A 14,554-nucleotide genomic window follows, 5' to 3' on the forward strand; every position below is an offset into this window, starting at 1 on the left:
GTTTTAGGATTAAACATAATATTAGTAGTGTGGTTAAGGTTAGTTTTAAAAACTGATTTTAAGATAAAATGTAGAAATAAGCAGGGTTTATGACTGTGGCTGCGGTAACAACCAATACACTATGTGGAGAAGGGGAGGGGTAAAGTCAGCCAAGGAAAGAGAATTAGGAAATCTACTAAACTATATGGAATTGTTTTAAGAGAAAGTAATACCAAGGATTATTTACCTATTGGATTTTTAATATCCCTTGACGTTATTTTATTTTTAAGAATATGCTATTAGCCCATACAAACACATTGAATAACAGATTCTCTGCATGGAACAGATAGTGCCCCCCCCCGAAAAAAGACATCTAAAATAAGTTCTCTGAAGTGTCTGTACTATATCTGAGAAATACTGTACAAGATAGGAAAACATGTAATTCTTATAGTTTCATTTCACACCTTATTTTTGGCAATAAACAGTATAAGCCAGGGGGTTCTTCTACGCTATATGTAATTGTTTAAAGGTCATACTAACGATCATTTAACTATTTGATTTAATTTTAAGAAACCTTAATTAAGGTATTAAAAAAGTATAATAGAATAACAGATTCCCTACATGGAACAACAGTCCCCAAAAAATATCAAAAAGGAAGTTTGTTCTGAAGTGTCTGTTCTATATCGGAGAGATAAAAGATCAGGAACCCTTTTTTTTTTTTTTTTTTTTTTTTACATTTCATTATCCGCCTTAGTTTAGGCACTAAACTATCTCCATATATACACTTCCATAATTCTTTAAAACCAGTACCATGGACTTTCAGACAAGTCTTGAGGCTTGTGGGCGTCCTAGAGCATGGTTAAACCCCCCCCTGGGTATGCGTTTTGGTTTTTGTCCTAGCACTACACAGCTGATTCAAATAACCAACTCATCATCAAGCTTTTATTATTTTTTAAATCAGCCGTGTAGTGATAGGGCAAAAAACCAAAACGTGCACCCAGGGGGGGGGGGGGGGGGGGGGGGCAGGACAGAGTTTGAGATGCTCTGCCACCACGTAGAATACAGAAGAGGCTGTACCAACTTCAGACGAGTCTTGTGAGCATCCTAGATCCAAAACAGAACACCATCGTGTTCGTGAGTCATTTTTCATTGCAGTGGTCATACTATTTTTATTAGGCCAAACTGGTCGGTCGCTACACAATTGTTTTTGTGAGAAGACCGATTTTCAGGATGTCTCATGGTCTGACATACACCGTTCTAGCTCTGCCACCTTCCATCGCAGATGCAGAAGGGCGATATTGGCTATTGAGACACTGCTCATGCAAAAAAACAGATCTCTAGTTTAGTGAATGTCATCAGGCTCAGGTAGCATCAGCTTGAATTTCCATGCTGATCAAAGCGAGACATTTATATGCTTTATAATGACACTTGTTTTGGGAGGGAAATACCGGGTTGCTTAGGAGAAAAGTGATTTATTCTCAGGATGGACATTTGTAAAATATTCAACCCTAGTCGGTGTGTGCACATGAAGTAGCCCTACATAACTTGGCACTGATTAAACCAAATAGCCCATCAACACAAATGACCACTCTGGAGTGGAGCGGAGCCGCCCCCACCCCAGTGTCTGGCATTATGTTGTCCCAAGGCTTTTCTTTCTGTACTGTCGCCTCAATGCTCTGGCAGACTTTGCCTTTTGTCACTCAGAACGCATAGAGAGACGCCACCTAAATCCTCTTCCCGTAACCAAATCCACAGTGTACCATTGTAATCAAATTCCAGCTACATTCCAGGTGCTGTTTTTTCACCATTCTCCGTTCCTGGGTGACCATGTGGTCTGTGCTCTGCTCTTTGTAAAATACCACGAGGGTACAATGTCAGCAGCACAGTTCAATGGAATGTTGTATTGTTTTACAAACTTGGGACTATGCACTCAAGGGCCAAAAAGACTGTATCCTGCAAAATACAGACAGAGCCAGTGCAACAAGACAATCCACTGGAACTGATCCACTTATTTCCCCATCTAGAACATTCGGAAAGTATTCAGACACCTCAACTTTTTCCACATTTTGTTACGTTACAGCCTTATTCTAAAATGGATTAAGTTGTTTTCTCCCCTCGTCAATCTACACACAATACCCCATAATGACAAATCAAAAACGTTTTTTTTTTTGCACATTTCTTAAAAACACTGAAATATCACATTAACCTAAGTATTCAGACCCTTTACTCAGTACTTTGAAGCACCTTTGGCAGCGATTACAGCATCGAGTCCTCTTGAGGATGACGCTACAAGTTTGGCACACCTGTATTTGGGGAGTTTCTCCCATTCAACCTGTTTTCTCTCTGTCATTATTTGGGGATTGTGTGTAGATCGCTGAGGATTTTTTGTAATTTGATCAATTTTAGAATAAGGCTGTAACGTAACCTAAATGAGGAAAAAGTCAAGTAGTCTGAAAACTCTCCTAAGGCACCGTATCCATCTATGCTCAGACGAACAAGACCAGACATTTCAACTACGTGCAAACAGCACATTAAATGTCAAATGAGGATGAGGTACAGCAGCATTCACTATTTCACCTTGTTCTGGAAGGTCAGGATCTGGTACAGAACCTTACCAGGGACTAGCCTAAACTAGAAGAATAAAATGTCAACTGTTTCAAAGGAGGACAAAGGAAGACAGGCTTTAGGCAGACAACCTAGGCCACACAGCACAGGAGTTTAAGGTGAGAGGTTCTGTTGTTTTACATCCACCAAGACAATAAAATCCACTAAATGAGAAAGTCAAAACAAAAAGTGTGGGCAATAGTTGTGATGAAACAACCAGTTTTGACCAGATGGATCCACTGCCACATAAATCATGCTGAATGGTGTGCTCATCAGATCAGTGCATGCTCCTGGCCATTTCCCAAATGAGTCACATCTACAGACAGACAAACACACATCACATGACATCTTGCTCTCAAACCTCAACTAGACCTGTGCAGTCCTGTCTGTCACAAACAATCTCACCCTGGTTCAGACATGGTCAGTCAAGTCCTCCTCTCAAGCTGAGCCGTCATCCAGCCAGCCATGGCCCATTTCACCAGATGAGCCATGGGAGGGGAACAATGACAGGAAGAAATCACGATGTTTGTAACTGCTGGAACTTGAGCAGGTTTGGGAGCACACACACAGAACTGGGCAAAGGAAATGCGGCTGGCCAAAATACCATTACACTTGGCTTCCCAAAAATGAGGAGAGGTGGATACTGTTGGCAAGACATGAACACCTTTCCATGATGGGTCATGTTTACAGCACCAAAGGTACTTGTGCCTACTAGCCCTAATCAAACAGAGACTAATGGTGTTGGTGTAATAATACCAGCAAGAACTGGGTGTGATGCAAGAACTCAGAGCACATGTGCAGCTTTGTGTGATGGTTTCTTGATACCTCCACAGGGCAGAAAATAATTGGTTGAATAAACATTGCTTGTGTAGGCCTACTCCAAATCGTTATGAAAATCCTATTTAAAAAGTAGCAGAATTTTATTTCCCTGTAGAGGAGGAGTCTCAGAAGACGTAAACCCTTCACCTTGGTGATGTGGCCTCGGAGAGCACCACCTTGCACAGACAGGACCTGACACAAACTCAAGAATGTGAACCGAGGTATGCAATCAGAGTTACCACCAGGCAGAAATGCTACCTGAAAATGTGCATGTTCTTGTTGTGTTCTCCCAAATTTCTGAAGGACCTTCATCTTGGAATTCATTTATACAAACGTGGCTGGAGGGGGGGTGTTCGAGGACTTATTCGCCAACCCCCACTCCCTGCATCCTCTGTAGCCTAACACTTCGGTGCATCTCACGCTTAATTTCCCTCTGTATTCTGACCCACTTCCTCTCCCAGCCAAGCCATGGGAGGTGAGGGGTAACTTCAGAGTTAACAGTGGTCTGAGTGGCCAGCCAACCTGCCAGCCAGAGGTTGATGTGGCCTGACATCCAGACCAAACATGACCATGGTGTTAACATGTGCCCCTCAGGTCAGACTGACAGCTAGCTATGGCCAGTCCTGCACCCACAATGACTCACTCATTCTCCAATGGAAGGGAACTCCCAAGCTGCTTACGCAAACACACGTCTTTGCAAATAGTTCTGAGGGGGGAATCGAGGCTAATAATAGGCAAATCCTTCTGGTCTGAAAACCAAAATCCCTCAAGTAAAATCAATGTCAAAAATCAAAATGCTAATTTTTTTACAGCCTGAAAAGTCAAAGGCTGATCAAAGCTATGGCTGTTCAATCACAGTAACAGATATAAGTAGGTTGGCATTATGCAGGGCCATTCACGGTGACCCATCACCTCGGTTAGAGCAAAGCCATTGCTTAATGTTTATGGGCGATGTCAGATACAAAGAGGGACGCATAACGTCTTTATGGTCAGACTAAAATGTTTGTATACAATTAATTTTATCCAATCGATCCTCGAAACATACCTGTGCCAGTAGGAGCGCAGCTGTGCTGTGGTAACAATGTGCTTTAGTCTGGGAATTGAGTCATTCCTACATTAATTATAAATTCCTTTTTGCAAATGAGGTTATATCTGTGGACACAACTAATTTGATTGTGCTAAAAATTGTTGCAAACCTGCACTCATCAGCAACACCCAGCTACCATTGTAAAACTGAATGAAGCTCAGCTGTCTGAATCAATACTTTCCAGTTAACTAACGTTACTTCCTTAATATTATATAGTTTTGTTCAGTCTGAGGCTAAATTACATCACCCCATCCTCGTTTTAACTGGAACCACAAGTTAGTTCGGTTCATCAGAAACGATTACATTGTCGTGGAATAATACCCTGCCACAACTGGCTGCAAGACTGGTCATTCATTCCACATGGTGGATAGCTAAGTTAGTCAGTTAATGTCTATCATAAGTACTAAAAGCAAAACAATGTAGCTAGTTAGCTACCTAATTTAGCTAGGTAACTAACTCATTGGCGTTGAAAATGTGTCAATCCCAATTAGCTGTAGCTTTCCTCACTGAATTCAATTAAGTGATGCCTCGCTAACTAAAGCACAGACCGCACAGATTAATACAATAACCAAGTTGGAACTGTGTGTACAACATTATTAAAGATAAAGCAAAAGGACTTACCTTCCAGATCAAAGTACAAATATCCCTGACTGCTGAATTATCTAAAATAGGACTGTCGACGTCTACCCAATTGAATCCACCGGTAATGCCGCTGACAACTCGCTTGTGCTCTCTTTCTCTCTGTCACTGCTGCACCGGACGCAACGCCCTCTCCTATCTCCATTCCCTGCCTCAGTTATGGCTTGGCCAGGCATGTTTGGAAAAGATGAGCAGCAGCCAAGGCCACCAATCACAATCCCCGTTAGAGCTGTTCAGGAAGCAAGACACATGCCTCCAATATGTAATTGTTAATGTGATAAAGAGTGTGTTATAATTGAATAACATAAAAAGGAAACCCAATTGTTTTTTTCTACATAATAACACATCTACTGTATATTGTTACAATGTGATAAATATGAACGCCTTGAAAATCTGACACTTGAGCAATAAGCATTGATATAATCCCCCTCTCTTTCTTTTAATGACAGATGTGTACAACTTGAAGGCATGGGAGGGGTTGGTGCACTGTCCCTTATAAAAAGTAATGTCCCAGGGCCAGTAGAAGTAGGCTGAAAATCTATTCTGACTGTACCTATGCAAATGTCACCCAGACTCAGTAAAAGGGCAAGAGGGCAGTGTACTGTAGTGTGTTGCTTTAACAGGCTCCTCTAAAGCTGATGACAAATGTTGTTTAGAGGTATTTTAGCTCATAGATTAAATAGAACATGAATTGAGAACAAAATCTACCTCAGGAATTTGTTTATTCTGCTTGCCACAAGATGGCATCATTTTACAAATCCACATAAATAGCGGCTGTATCCGTCCTATCAGCCACCAAATGTTTCCCTGGGCCTTTTCGCGTAGCCCCACGAGAAGGTAGATTTGGAGGGGATTGGGATAAATCATATAACTAAATGAAAAACAATGTTTTGGACCTATGGATCAGAAAAGCCTGTGATTACCAAATACTTCAGCATACAAATTATTCAAATATACAAGTTTCTGATTCATGCACATGCTGCCCTGTATTATTTCATTCATCTTTTACAGTAGGCTATGTCACATAATGCACAATTCAGATGAAAACTTGTAAAGCTCCTACCTTTTCTCACAGATGGTTTCCTCTCCAGTGTCTTCTCTGGGGATTTCTTGGGGGTGTCAAAAGCCGCCAACATTTGAGCCACATTCACAGACTGGGGTTGCTCTGAAACTCCATCAGGTTTTGCTTCCAATGGCTTTGTCATATCCGGATGCTTCAGCTTTTCTTGTAGTAGAATGTTCTCCTTTAAGAGTTCAGAGACAGGCCTTGATTTAGGAGTATCCTGGTGTTTGCCACTCTCTGAGACAGTGTGGTCCTTGTCCTGGGTAGACTTTTCATCAGAGTGGACTGCAGTGGTGCTCTCTGTGACTTGCTCTGACACAAGCTCTGTTTTTAAAGTCACATCTTGAGACTGAAGCTTCTCATCTTTGTTCTGATTATCCATACTCTCTATCACTACAACTGGGATGTGTGTTATTTGAGGAGGGTCCTTCATTGTCTTAGCCTCCTCCATAGACTCAGCAAGCAAGGCCTCTGGGGTGCATAGCCTGGGTGTTGGTGGAGGAATCTCAGTGACAGTGATAGTGCTTGGTGATTCATCTATGTTGTGCAAAGGCAGGGGCTCTGTGGTTTGATCATCTTCTTTATTGCAGAATGGAGACTCAGTAGACTCAATGATGACCTTATCAGACACTGAGGAAGAGGCAGGTTTTTCTGTGATGACCTCACTCCTAGTGGAGGGCCTGCCTTTAACAGGCAGACTTGTCTGTGAAGTCTCTGGTGATGGGGTCTCAGCTGGGGGAGTATTTTTCATCGTCTTCCCCTCATTTTGGGGCGAGGCAGCTGCTGTTGCAGAGTCCTGCTCTGAAGCCTTACAGTCAGCCTTATCAATCAGTGAGGAAATTCCCGCTTCTCTATCAGTGACAGATCTAGTCTCCAGAGGTGGAGCTGGTGGACAGATGATATCTGTAGAGTCGTGAGCAGTTTTCCCTGCCTGGTCACTTTTTGTCAGGCTTTGTGGATGAATCTCCTCATGGCAGAGCTTAGTGTTAGCTTCTGCTCCAGGGGGTATCTCTGTTGTATATACAGAGGATGGTGACATTATGGTTTCCTCCTCAATATGGCATTGTAATCCAGGGTTATTTTGATCTGATGGAGCTGTCTTTGCAATATCAGCGGATGGCTTTGATGTTGTTTTCTTGGCAGCAGGTTTTGGTGTTGTTTCCTTGGCAGCAGGTTTTGGTGTTGTTTCCTTGGCAGCATGTTTTGGTGTTGTTTCCTTGGCAACACGTTTTGGTGTTGTTTCCTTGGCAGCAGGTTTTGGTGTTGTTTCCTTGGCAGCAGGTTTTGGTGTTGTTTCCTTGGCAGCAGGTTTTGGTGTTGTTTCCTTGGCAGCACGTTTTGGTGTTGCTTCCTTGGCAGCAGGTTTTGGTGTTGTTTCCTTGGCAGCACGTTTTGGTATTGTTTCCTTGGCAGCAGGTTTTGGTGTTGTTTCCTTGGCAGCACGTTTTGGTGTTGTTTCCTTTACTGCAGGTTTTGGTGTTGGCACAGCCCCTATCTCCACAGCCACTGGATGAAGCTTTGTCTCAGGTTGCAGCTGGTCATGGTCATCAGACTGGTCCCTTGACACAGAGACCACCTTTTTAACATTGGAGAGATCTGGAGACGGCTCATTTTTGTTTATTTTCAGAAGCTTCTCCAAAATGGAGCTGGGCTCCTCTGTATGCCCCATGGGTAAGGCTTCTTTGTCCCTTTGAGTGGGAGGGTCAGTTGTAGGGGATCCTGCCCCTTCCAGCTCACTTTGTTTGTGATTATCATTCAGGTCACGCTTAATGTCACACCTTGCTGCCTCTGACACGTTATTTTCTTTCTCAATGTCACCCTTGTTTTCATCTCCATGTGTTTTCATCTCCTGTCCAACTGTTGGAGGGTCATGATTCAAGGTACCACCCACGGCTAACAGAGACTTTTCCCCTTTTGTCTTTTTCAATGGTGATTGAAGTTCAGCCTTGTAGGGGTCTTTCAGCTCTCTCAAATGGCCTACAGCTCCATCAATGCACTTGGTGTCTCCATCCTCAACTGCCTTTGAGGGTTCATTTTTCATTTTCATTTTCATTTCCTGGTCTTTCTGAACAGGCAACTTCTTTCTTCCTCCCTCTTGAATGACGTCATCAGTAGTTTCCATATTAGTCCCACCCTTGCCGACTTTCACAGAACCTTCCTTCTTGTATTCCATGGTGCTCTCACCCATTGAAACAGTGCCATCAGTTTTCTCCACAGCTGGATTATACATCTCACCAGTAACTCCCTCTGAAGCAGAACAGCAATTTCCTTCCTGGTTTTTCTGGTGTGGAGCTGTTCTCTCATCTCGATGGTCCATCTTGGCAGTTTTACCCTCCTTCTTCTTCTTCTCGCTCACGTTTTGGGTGGATTGTCTGGGTGTTCTGGCCTTCTCCTCACACTGTGTGTTACTCTCTGGGCTATGGCTATTGTACTGATCCTGTTGAGTCAGTGGAGCAGTCCTGCCTCCCTCCTCTCTTCCCTCCTCTCCTCCAGCCCCTCCCTCTCTAACCTCCCCCTCCCTGGAAGGACTCACCCCATTCTGAGTGCTATGGTTTTTCTCTGCCGAAGGTGTTGTTGGCTCCATGCCTGGACCTTCATTCAGACTTTTAGCATCAGCTATCCCTGGGTCCTCCCCGGCGTTACCGGCCTCCTCACAGGGGCTTCCTCCCTCCATGGCACCACCTGTATCCCTGCCTGCTTCCCCTAGGTCGGGGCAGGGCCCCCTCTCCTCCGCTCCTCCACTGCTGGCATGTTCATCACCATCCACTTTGTCTTGATTCGGCCCAATGCTAGTCTGTGGAGAGAGACAAGCTGTTACCCTCCTCACTCTGAAGTAGCAGTCTACAATAATGACATAGCTTTGGCATGCCAGTCCAGCAGCATTTATTTAACCATAGACCCTGTGCTCTGCTCTCCCACATCCACTCTCTCTCTCCATCCATCTCCTTATTTTCTTTCATAGCAGGGTGTATGATTATACCTGTCCCACTGAGAACTGGCAGAGATAGAAATATGAGCTGGAAACATGAGAAGTAGAGACAGGAAAAGGAGCAATGTAATCAGATAACAGGAACAGAGCCAGGTTCATTTACTGAGAAATAGCACACATCTGATGTGTAGACACAGTGGATACATTATATACCACTAGTCCGTTATGGCACACAAAACAGGAGCCATGTACATGGTCTGGTCTGGCTAAGCATCTTATGACCACAACCGCTCTAAACCCCATTGATTGTTCATGCTTTTGCAGTCAACCCTTATAGGGTCAACTTAAGAAAAACACATTGGTGTCACAAGATTTCTCCTTCTGAGGATGATCATGTCAGCTTGTAGGACCTTAGCCAGGCATGACAATTTCTGATGTATGTAAAAGTAGAGGTATGACATTAGTGAAGGAAATTACGCTAATAAAAAGGGATAGGATAAATCATCCCAAATTAACATATTTAATAGTAAGTGGGTGACAGACATGGTCCTTTGATTCTAGTATTTGAGATGGTCAGAGTGAAGCCTGACTCCACAGCAGATGAAGCAGAGGCACATACAGTTGAAGTCGGAAGTTTACATACACCTTAGCCAAATACATTTAAACTCAGTTTTCCACAATTACTGACATTTAATCCTAGTAAAAATTCCCTGTCTTAGGTCAGTTAGGATCACCACTTTATTTTAAGAATGTGAAATGTCAGAATAATAGTAGAGAATTATTTATTTCAGCTTTTATTTCTTTCATCACATTCCCAGTGGGTCAGAAGTTTACATACACTCAATTAGTATTTGGTAGCATTGCCTTTAAATTGCTTAACTTGGGTCAAACTTTTCGGGGAGCCTTCCACAAGCTTCACACAATAAGTTGGGGGAATTTTGGCCCATTCCTCCTGACAGAGCTTGTGTAACTGAGTCAGGTTTGCAGGCCTCCTGGCTCGCACACGCTTTTTCAGTTCTGCCCACACATTTTCTATAGGATTGAGGTCAGGGCTGTGAGGGCCACTCCAATTCCTTGACTTTGTTGTCCTTAAGTGTAATGGCTGTCGTCCTCCTCGGACGAGGAGAGGAGGATCGGTGGACCAATACGCAGCAAGGTATGATGACATAAAGTAATTTATTGAAAGACAAAGACGAATACAAAAACACTTGGAAAATTACAAAATAAGAAAACGACGTAGACGAAACCTGAACATGAACTTACATAACTACACGTAGAACTCACGGACAGGAACAGACTACATCAAACGAATGACCAGCCAAACAGTCCCGTATGGTACGGACACGGACAACACAGGAGACAATCACCCACAAACAAACAGTGAGAACAACCTACCTTAATATGACTCTCAATTAGAGGAAAACGCAAAACACCTGCCTCTAATTAAGAGCCATACCAGGCAACCCAAAACCAACATAGAAACAGAAAACATAGACTGCCCACCCAACTCACGCCCTGACCAATAAACACATGCAAAACAAGAGAAAACAGGTCAGGAACGTGACATTAAGCCATTTTGCCACAACTTTGGAAGTATGCTTGGGGTCATTGTCCATTTGGAAGACCCATTTGCGACCAAGCTTTAACTTCCTGACAAGGTCCTTTGCTGTTGTTCTGGGATTGATTTGCACTTTTCACACCAAAGTACGTTCATCTCTAAGAGACAGAACACGTCTCCTTCCTGAGCGGTATGACGGTTGCGTGGTCCCATGGTGTTTATACTTGGGTACTGTTGTTTGTACAGATAAACGTGGTACCGTCAGGCATTTGGAAATTGCTCCCAAGGATGAACCAGACTTGTGGAGGTCTATAATTTTTCCTGAAGTCTTGGCTGATTTCCCCATGATGTCAAGCAAAGAGGCACTGAGTTTGAAGGTAGGCCTTGAAATACATCCACAGGTACACCTCCAATTGACTCAAATGATGTCAATTAGCCTATCAGAAGCTTCTGAAGCCTAACCGACTTGCCAAAACTATAGTTTGTTAAACAAGAAATTTGTGGAGTGGTTGAAAAACTAGTTTTAATGACTTCAACCTAAGTGTATGTAAACTACTGACTTCAACTGTAGACGATTTAAACTCTCTAGACTTCAACTACACTGATAATAATCTCTTTCTCACTCTTTTGGAGTTTATGAGGTTTTAAATTACATTTCTGGAGATTTCTTTGTCCATCTTTAGGTAACAAAATATATTTCCCATCGTTTGGATTGAGAGGACATTGGATGGGCGAGTTATTTTTGTTTGGAGTAAACTCAATTTATCACCAGATATTTGTTCTCAATAATAGTAATTGATTGACCTACTCAAAATGAATTCCTATGCAGGAAATATTACGAGATTACTCCCTGAGATGTTGACTCTGTCCAATACTATATATTTAATTTCTGAAAGCAGGATTTTCATCCAGTAAATCTACTGGTTATATTGGACATTTAGCTTTTTCCTTCATTATTTTAGTATTTTATCCATTGTTATTTAGGAGGCTGTTGTAGGGGCACTAGCAATCCTGGATCTGGTGTTTGTCTGTCTATGGTTTTAGTGACTTCAGTTGCCTTGTCAGTTGTACAACCGAATGCATTCAACTGAAATGTGTCTTCTGCATTTAACCCAACCCCTCTGAATCAGAGAGGTGCGGGGGACTGTCTTAATTGACATCCACGTCATCGACACCAGGGGAGCAGTTGTTGTTAGGGGTTAACCAGTGACCGTTTGGCGCTCTTAACCGCTAGGCTACCTGTCGCCCCAATCATCGCATCACTTCGCAAGCGATCTTAGCTTTCGCTCGTGTTGCTGCTGAGTGTATCAGTTGGTCCTCAAAGTTACAGAGCTAATTTTTTCACACTGAACTGCAGTGGTCATCAGAGAGAATGATGAAGCACAATGGAAAGAGGTCTGGAACAAGAGTCTGTTTCCTGTCAGTGCCCCTATACTTTCCCCGTCTATTAAAAGCAGTGGCTGCTGCTTCCTTATCATATGGCTGCTCTGAACATTTACCAGACAGACAGAGACAAGACTGGGTGAGAACATGTTATCTAACAGCCGGTCACTGTGTAGAAATACAAACAAGTTGAAAACATGTTGAAATCTGTGCGTGTGTGTGTGTGTGTGTGTGTGTGTGTTTGCATGCAATTTGGAATGAAAATGTGAGAATTGACAGAACAATATGTATCAAAGTGTTACAATACGTTTACATTACATGGTATATACATGATATATCACTCAACCCTGAGTCCATTGTTTGAGTAGTGTAGCTGAAATGAAGATAAAAAGTGTAGCCTACCATTATTTTTCCTCTGGAGAGAGAGAAACAGGTGAAGTTCCAAACTTAGGTTTCTACAGCATTGGTACATCAAGCTCACGGTGCAGTCACAGCTATGCTGAACTCTCTGGTAGACTGTATGAAATAACTCCTGTAGGAGAAAACTTTCCTTTCCATCACACACCAGTCATGTGAAAACTGACTTCTACAAAGGCTCACCCTAAAATCACCCTCAGCTCAGACTCCTGAGAGTCCTGCAGGCCCCATCAGCACCATGCTCACCGAGGAGGACCCCCTGCCTCAAGGCAGCTCATCCCTGGCTACAACTACACCATTGTCCTGCACCCTTCTGCCGTAATGCCCAAGGCAGATCACTTGATCGCCTTGTGCTCTGCTGCCCCAACTCAAACCAACAACAACAAGCCAGGAAGCACAAGCAAAAAAGTTATTCCAGTCTTACAGTAGCATCCTGAATGAAGGCAGCATACAGTAGGCTACACATTCTCAGCACTCTGGTAAGCTGACTGGAGAGGCAGCCAGGGTTAGGCCTGGCTAGTTACAGTTACTACAGTGATGGATATAGTTTTGATTTGTCCTGTGTTTGTGTAAAACCGCGACGGACACTGACTGATCAGTTATGTCTCCCAGCTGAATGCTCACCCAGGACTGACAGAGCACTCTTTGTTAGTTGGTTGGTTGGTTATGTCGAGTCCTCCCTCAACTGCACTAGCAATGGGAGGCTTATATTCCAGCCTTGTGATGTCAGACCCCATTTGCCTAATACAATAAGTGTCTCATCAAGGTTTATCAATTAAGGCCAAGCTCCCAGTTTCTCATTTCCATGCTGTGGTGAGATACACAGCACAGTGACCTGTAAACGCTATAAATCCACAAATCCACCATGAAAAGCCTTACTCCTCATCAACTCATTCGAGATGGGTTTATGTTGAGTTCTAGAGCAACTTTCCACTCAATTCTTTACATTTGGAGCTGTTCATTACTAGACAAGGTCTGATATCCCCTCATCATGGTCAGGTACAGTACATCCAGAATGAATAAGGGATAAGTTGGAACAAAACATAGGCATACACAGCAGGCTCAGATTGTTAGAGCATTGGGCCAGTAACCGAAAGGTTGCTGGATCGAATCCCCGAGCTGACAAGGTAAAAATCTGTCGTTCTGCCCCTGAGCAAGGCAGTTAAACCACTGTTCCCCAGGTGCGGAAGACGTGGATGTTGATTATGGCAGCCCCCCACACCTCTCTGATTAAATGCGGAAGACACATTTCAGTTGAATGCATTCAGCTGTACAACTGACTAGGTATCCCCCTTTCCTTTTGACAGATCTTGTCAGAGTGCACAAGTCATTTTCACAGAGTAGGCTTTGATTGTGAACTCAAGCTGCGATTTTTTTTGCAGAGCAGAATTTCTAGTCTCCTAGGAAACAGCATGAGAGGTCTGGCTCAGCAGACAGTGAGGACGCACTGGGCATGTGGAAATGTGGGTAATATTTGGTTGAAACATTGATCAATGAGATTTCTGTAACTTGTCCTCCTCCCCTTCGTCCGAAGAGGAGGAGTAGGGATTGGACCAAAGCGCAGCGTTGTATTATGACATAAGGAATTTATTAAAGTAATGACGAAACAGGAAAATACTTCAACAAACTACAAAAACAAATAAACGATGTAGACAGACCTGAACGGGAGAACTTACATAAACACGAAGAACGCATGAACAGGTACAGACTACACAAACGAACGAACAAACAAACAAAACAGTCCCGTGTGGTGCACAGACACAATCACGGAAGACAACCACCCACAAACAAACAGTGTGAACAACCTACCTTAATATGGTTCTCAATCAGAGGAAATGTAAAACACCTGTCCCTGATTGAGAACCATATCAGGCTAAATGACAATGAACCTAAACATAGAAACACATAACATAGAATGCCCACCCCAACTCAAGCCCTGACCAACTAAACACATACAAAAACAAGAGAAAACAGGTCAGGAACGTGACATAACAACCCCCCCCCCCCCCCCCCCCCCCCCCCCTCAAGGTGCGAACTCCGGACGCACCACCAAAAGTCTAGGGGAGGGTCTGGGTG

At 43.3% G+C, this 14,554-nt stretch overlaps 1 protein-coding gene across 1 annotated transcript in view; it reads right to left on the reverse strand.

The window, feature by feature from the left end:
• LOC129826405 (coronin-1C-A-like) overlaps window positions 1-5,271 on the reverse strand; it is a 58,952-nt gene extending 53,681 nt beyond the window's left edge. The window contains exon 1 of the mRNA XM_055887102.1: window positions 5,111-5,271. The gene's annotated coding sequence lies outside the window, so the exon portion shown is untranslated. The remainder of the gene's footprint in view (window positions 1-5,110) is intronic.
• Between the last annotated feature and the right edge of the window lie 9,283 nt (window positions 5,272-14,554).

Source organism: Salvelinus fontinalis, chromosome 28 (assembly GCF_029448725.1).
Source record: "Salvelinus fontinalis isolate EN_2023a chromosome 28, ASM2944872v1, whole genome shotgun sequence".
NCBI lineage: Eukaryota > Metazoa > Chordata > Actinopteri > Salmoniformes > Salmonidae > Salvelinus > Salvelinus fontinalis.